The sequence below is a fragment of the Planococcus citri genome, chromosome 1 (assembly GCF_950023065.1).
Source record: "Planococcus citri chromosome 1, ihPlaCitr1.1, whole genome shotgun sequence".
Lineage (NCBI taxonomy): Eukaryota > Metazoa > Arthropoda > Insecta > Hemiptera > Pseudococcidae > Planococcus > Planococcus citri.
The window spans coordinates 41453082-41459081 of NC_088677.1; the positions used below are offsets into that span (position 1 = coordinate 41453082).

General features: G+C 29.6%; 1 protein-coding gene across 1 annotated transcript in view; it reads right to left on the bottom strand.

The window, feature by feature from the left end:
- The window catches only part of sano (serrano), a 59166-nt gene extending 57844 nt beyond the window's left edge, over positions 1-1322 (bottom strand). Inside the window, exon 1 of the mRNA XM_065344880.1 lies at positions 1054-1322. The gene's annotated coding sequence lies outside the window, so the exon portion shown is untranslated. The remainder of the gene's footprint in view (positions 1-1053) is intronic.
- Positions 1323-6000: the final 4678 nt, after the last annotated feature.

Sequence of the window (6000 nt, forward strand, 5' to 3'; positions counted from 1 at the left end):
GAATACGTACATATATAAATAAATAAAGGGGTGCTTATTCTGCATTATGAATGAATTTTGTAATTTTATAACTCTAATGAAAGACAAAAGGCATTACAACATTGCGTAAGCCTATATGTCATTCGTGCTAAAAATAATTTGGGAATATTGAATACCTAGGTATCGATTAGATAATATTCTATAGGTAAATCTTCAAGATTTTTCAATGCATTCTATAAATAATACAGACAAATACCTACAATATGTACCTAACCTATATTCGAACATCCTTGTTCTTGAAGAAATTAATTTTTAATATACATAAGTATACTCAGTATTCAGTAAGTAGGTACTTATTATTTTATTCTCATTTTAAAACTTTTGTTATTTTCTTCAACTTAAATTTTCAAATTTTCAAATTTTTGTAAACTTTTTATTCCTAATTTACTTTATGAAGAAATGAGACCAGAGTTGGAATTTTGTGGCGAGATACGTATGACATAAGACAATTCGACGGCTCTTTCAATCCTAAATAATTTTTTTTTGTACTATACATGTATTTTGTGGCACGACTAAAAATAGCTAAATACCTAATCTTTTCCAAAAAAAAAATAATAATAATAATAATAATTTACGAACATTTTTAACTTGAAAAATCCCTAAATTCTAAACATTTCGTTGAAAAAAAAAAACAATTTCTACTCCCTTTCTCATTCTAACTTGCAATTTTACACTCAATTTAAAATACTTTATTAGGCAACTCTGTTCCATACTATTGGTATAGGTACTTGAAAAAAATGTAAGAAAAATGAAAATTTTAGCTTTATGAAAAACACAAATTTTCAAGAATTAAAAAATGTATATATTTTTAGGGAAGAGAAGAAGTTGAAAACAAAACCAATTATTTTAGCGGATGATCCAATTGAGAAATTATAAATGCTCAGATACCTATACTAGATACGTAGGAAAGTACTTATTACAAATGATCCAAAATGCAACTGAATTGATAAATTCGATTTTATACAATAAACCGGGCTTATTGATAGTACTGAATTCAATAGTGTAGGTACATACCTTGCCTATGATTACGGTCACGAAACTTTATCGCGAAACATTGAAAAATAAATAGGCAAATAATTTGATAATATCGGCCTTAAATTGAAACTGTGCACGAAAAACCGCGAATTTTAATCAAATCATAATTCACGTTCAAAAATTGCGAGGTGAAAAAATTCACACGAAATTCAAGTTTAAAGTTGATTGACACGGGCGCGGTTACAAAATCAATCACATCATACTGTTGCAAAGGTAGCTGCGGCCGGCGACAAGCACCTACGACGTTCCGGAGGAACCGACTTCTGTTGTGAATAACGCATAAACCCGATATACATCGATTTTCAACAGGTAACAATATCATAACAGTATGGGACTACTTTATGTTTTCAATTCAGATTTTTTTTTGCATTTGTTCTCATCATAGACAAACGGTGTACTGTACCCGGTACCTACTTACTTAGCACCTCTTTCATATTAGAACAGGTTTATAATAATTATAAGCATGAATCTAATAAGTCAACTTACAAAGTAAGTATGTGTCTACATCTATAATAATCATAACTAATCATGAGTTTTTAATTTAATTTTTTTGTTTTCTTTTTTCAAAATTAATGTTTAGGTATAAAATTTGTAACAAATTCTGCGGCAGAATGAGTTAGGCTGGCATGATGATATAAACATTTCAAACGCTAAAAATGTCCTGTTTTTCACCTTATTTTATGCTTTAATATGTACTTGAACGGAAACAAAATTAAATTTTCTTTTAAATACCTACCTAAGTTTTAAAAATTTTGTAGTTGAACCTTTAACCGTATTTAATTTTAGACTAGGTACTTTGTACTTATTTAGGTAGGTATTAAAAAAACAATACTTCGTATCGATTCAGAGTATCCGAATTTCGATTGTTTATACGTACCTACTGAGGTAAGCCAGGTTGTACTTACTTACTCCAGTATGTACATTCTATTTGATCGTGAATGCGGATAGAAAAAAAATGCCCAATTTCAATCTTTTTTGATTGCAACTGGAAGGTAAAAAATACAACTAAAGATATCGTTGAAATAAGTACGTAGACCTACACAGGTACCTATTCTAATCCACAACTTGAGTTGAAACATGAATTTTATACCTACCTATCTCAATTTTTTTTATTATATTTGAGCAATTAATTTGATAAAAGTATATAGGTATGATTTACAAAATGAAAATATTTGTAACCAATTACTGCATCCCAAGTACTTAGGTAAACCGACTTTTGAAACCGTGAAAATAATTTTTTCACTGATTGGAAGTGCAAACTAAACCGATGAGTTGAATGACCTGCCACAGCTGCCTGTACATCAGTCTCGACAATGTATGAACGATACTATAGCTTCAGGGATGATGAATTCCTATTAAGGTGTTCGTGTAAGATTTGAAAAGAAAGGCTTCACTCAAACAAAAGAAATTATTTGAACTAGGGGCGAAGAAACAGCAATTATAGCGCCCTTTAGGAATCGTAATGTCAATGGCCGCCAACTTTTTTGTATTATTAGAGAGTTCTTTCACCTATCCTATGAAATGAGTACATTATACCTGAATAGTCTTACTTGACATACAACTGTAATGTATGATTTGCGAAATTTTCCAACATAATTATGATGCAGGTAAGACCATATTACCTATCTGTCTCATGAAATCTTCAAATTCTGAATTTTTTCTAATTTAGGAAAAAAAATTAAGTGTATTAGGTAAAGCTAGGAAAAGCTCAGTTAACTCATCCAATTTGGTCATTACCACGTAGTACGAGGGTTTTTGAATAACTTACCTACTAACAATTTCTCAAGTAGGTATTCATACAATTACCAACTACTCACTTAATATTTCATAATTCGTCTTCCTTGGAATTTTTACTGGTAAAATTTGTTACAATTGTCACTCCAAGTGTTTGTATTTCTGAACGGATATATGTATTGTATTATTAGAATTGAGATTTGTTAATTAAAACGAAAAATAAAAATGATTTTCAAAATTTCGAAATTTTCTAAAATTGGCTCATATGACTGATAATGATTCATGGTACATATTATAGGTATCGTTGGTAGGATCCTAACAATCATTTACTTAAATGTATGTACCTACTTACGAATGAAATCTACTTATGCTACGGTTGAATTTATTTTTCTTCCTTTTAGTTTAGCATTTAATCTATAGTTTGGAAATTCAGTTTTCAGAATTATTTAATCGTAGCACCTTTTTATGCTTGCGACTAAAAGCTTACTGATTTGCAGTGGTTATAAATTACTTATAAAAACAAAAACTATGTAATAAATTTACTAGGTATTGTTCAAGAACAGGTGTTATCGTTATTCTAAACTTTCAAACATACGTGAGATAAAAAACCAACTATGGAAGCAATCAAAAGTCAAACCAAAAAAAAAGAAAAAAAAACATTAAATAATTACAACTATTAGGTAGGTACTTATTATGTATTATGAAATTTTGTATCAAAGCCATGCCCATTTTAATGCTCCAAAATGCCAAAACCAAGGATATATTTGCCGTATAAAAAAGAATAAATTCGTTTTACCAACTGTGTCCATCATATTCATAATTTCAAAAACCTAATCAAGTCATTTTCCGCTTAATGTTTAACCGCAAGTACCTATTTTATCAAACGGTAGAGGGGTAAATGGATAAAATAACTCGTTAATAAAACTCACCGTAATTCTTTTTAGTTCGCATGTGTATATGCTTCAATTCATTGGACGAAAATTGCAAACTATTATTCCCGGGAAATGAAATGAAAAGCCCACTTTGCTTTATAACGAAACACAATAATGTTGAAAAGAAAAATTCTAGGAATAAAACTTCATATGAAAATCGTAGTGAGAAATGAGAGAGGCCAATGAACCCACCGAAACATATAGGTACGCTAGATTACCTACATGGGCTACTTGCGATTGATTTGTGTTGCATAAAACCTAGGTATACATTTATAAGCATTTGTACATAGATAACGTATATTTCAGTGTTAGAAGGGACTTGAACATTTTTAAAATTATTGTTTTATTGAGTAAAAAATTGTACCTACTCGTATTTAGATCTATTTTTTTAGGTAAGCAACAAATTTTTTACATTTGTGATAGGCTTAATAAAGAAATATTTCTATTTTACACAACAGGTATAGGTAACAAAATAATCACACTATCGAAGAAACATTAAAGCGGTCAAGTCTTTTCACAATATAATTCACTACAAATAAAAAAATGAAAAAAACCGCAATTGATGGCGATTTTTTTCGAATTTATCTTTTCCATAGTCAAATTGGATCATTTTTACTTTTAAAAAATCCCAAAAAATTTATTTTAATCCATGCCTCAAGAGCACTCTTTTTCTCAAGGAACATAGGAAATTATAGTGAAAACAATTTTTTACATGTTTTCAGTATAATAACCTCAAAAGTAGGTATCGTTTTTACTATAAAAACCTAAAACATCACATGCGTTCTTGTTTCACTGCGGCGCATTTTGATTTTTGAACTCGGGAAGCATTTTTATGGAACGCAACTCCCGCAACAAATCATTTCAGATACCTACCTACGTATTTCAAGTTTTCAGAATTACCTATTACGTTGAAGAAAAAAATCTGTTTCCACAAGGTAAGTATGCTTTCCTCTCTTAATTTCCATTAGAAAAATGGTGCTTTTGGGGACAGATTGAAATCAATCTTTGAAGTGAAATTTTCAAGATCATATTTTTTTGTCAATAAAATTAATCAAATTAGGTATTGGGGCTTTCACGAGAAAATTCAAACTTTCAAAATAAGGGTTACCCTACTTGATTTATATCTTTCTTTCTAAAAATTCACTGGAATTGATTTATTAGTACCTAATAAATAATTTTCCATTTTTAAAAGAAAGAAAATACGTGAATTCGTAATCAGTAATCTTATAATCTTGAATACTAGATAATTGATTTTAGGTAGGTACACATAATACTCGTAGTAAAGTGATTCTTTGTTTCCAGTTATGATAATTGTATGTACATTAGCACTCCTCGGATAATCCTTTTCCGAAAAATCCTAGGGTATGGGCTTAAAAATTCCCTTTAAAATGCTTTAAAACGTAAAAATATTTTCTAACAATGTGGACGTTGTTTCACGGAAAAAATCATCTACGATTTGAATGATCTTGTAAGGTACCCAAAAGTAATAGATACCCACTATTGAGAATTCGCACACAAAATTGCAAAATAGTGTGTTTCATTTTATTTTAATAATATATACATATAATTTGAAAAAGAAACAAAAACGCAAGCTTCCTTGCCTTTTGAAATGTTTTTGGTGGAGGGAAGAGTTTTTTAAATCCTTGAAAATTTGATTTTTCGAAAACTGCCTTTATTTTTACCCAGATTTTCTTTAGAAAATGATGTGGAAAAAACGTCGAAAAAATGAAAAATTGGTCAATTACAGTTCCTACCTATTGTAGTACAAAAACTTGAAATTAAATGAAATATACCCTAAAAACATGAAAAATTCCCTTAAAAACGCCTGACCATGTTTTTTATACTCTTATTTTAGAGGTATGTAGATGCAAAAAAAAAAAAAAAAAAATGCTTCAACGAATAAGGCTCATTTTACTGGAATCATAAATCGTAGAGATGATTGGAAAATTCCCTATACTATATGCACACAAAAACATGCTGTAGCATAAAAATACGAGCCCTGTACATTAGTACATACACATACACAACAAAGAAATCTTGAATTCTACCCTCATTATCATAATAGCATAAGTTAACTTCATTTCTAGAAAACACAAACATTAAAATTCAAGCAAACAGTTAGATCTGTCTCAATGACAATAACTGACGATTCGAATAAATCTGTTCCACATGAAAATCAAGTTCACAATGCTGAAAGAGATCTCGAAGTGAAAAATTCTTCACCTTAAATTCGGCAGTTATAACAAAATAATCTGAACAG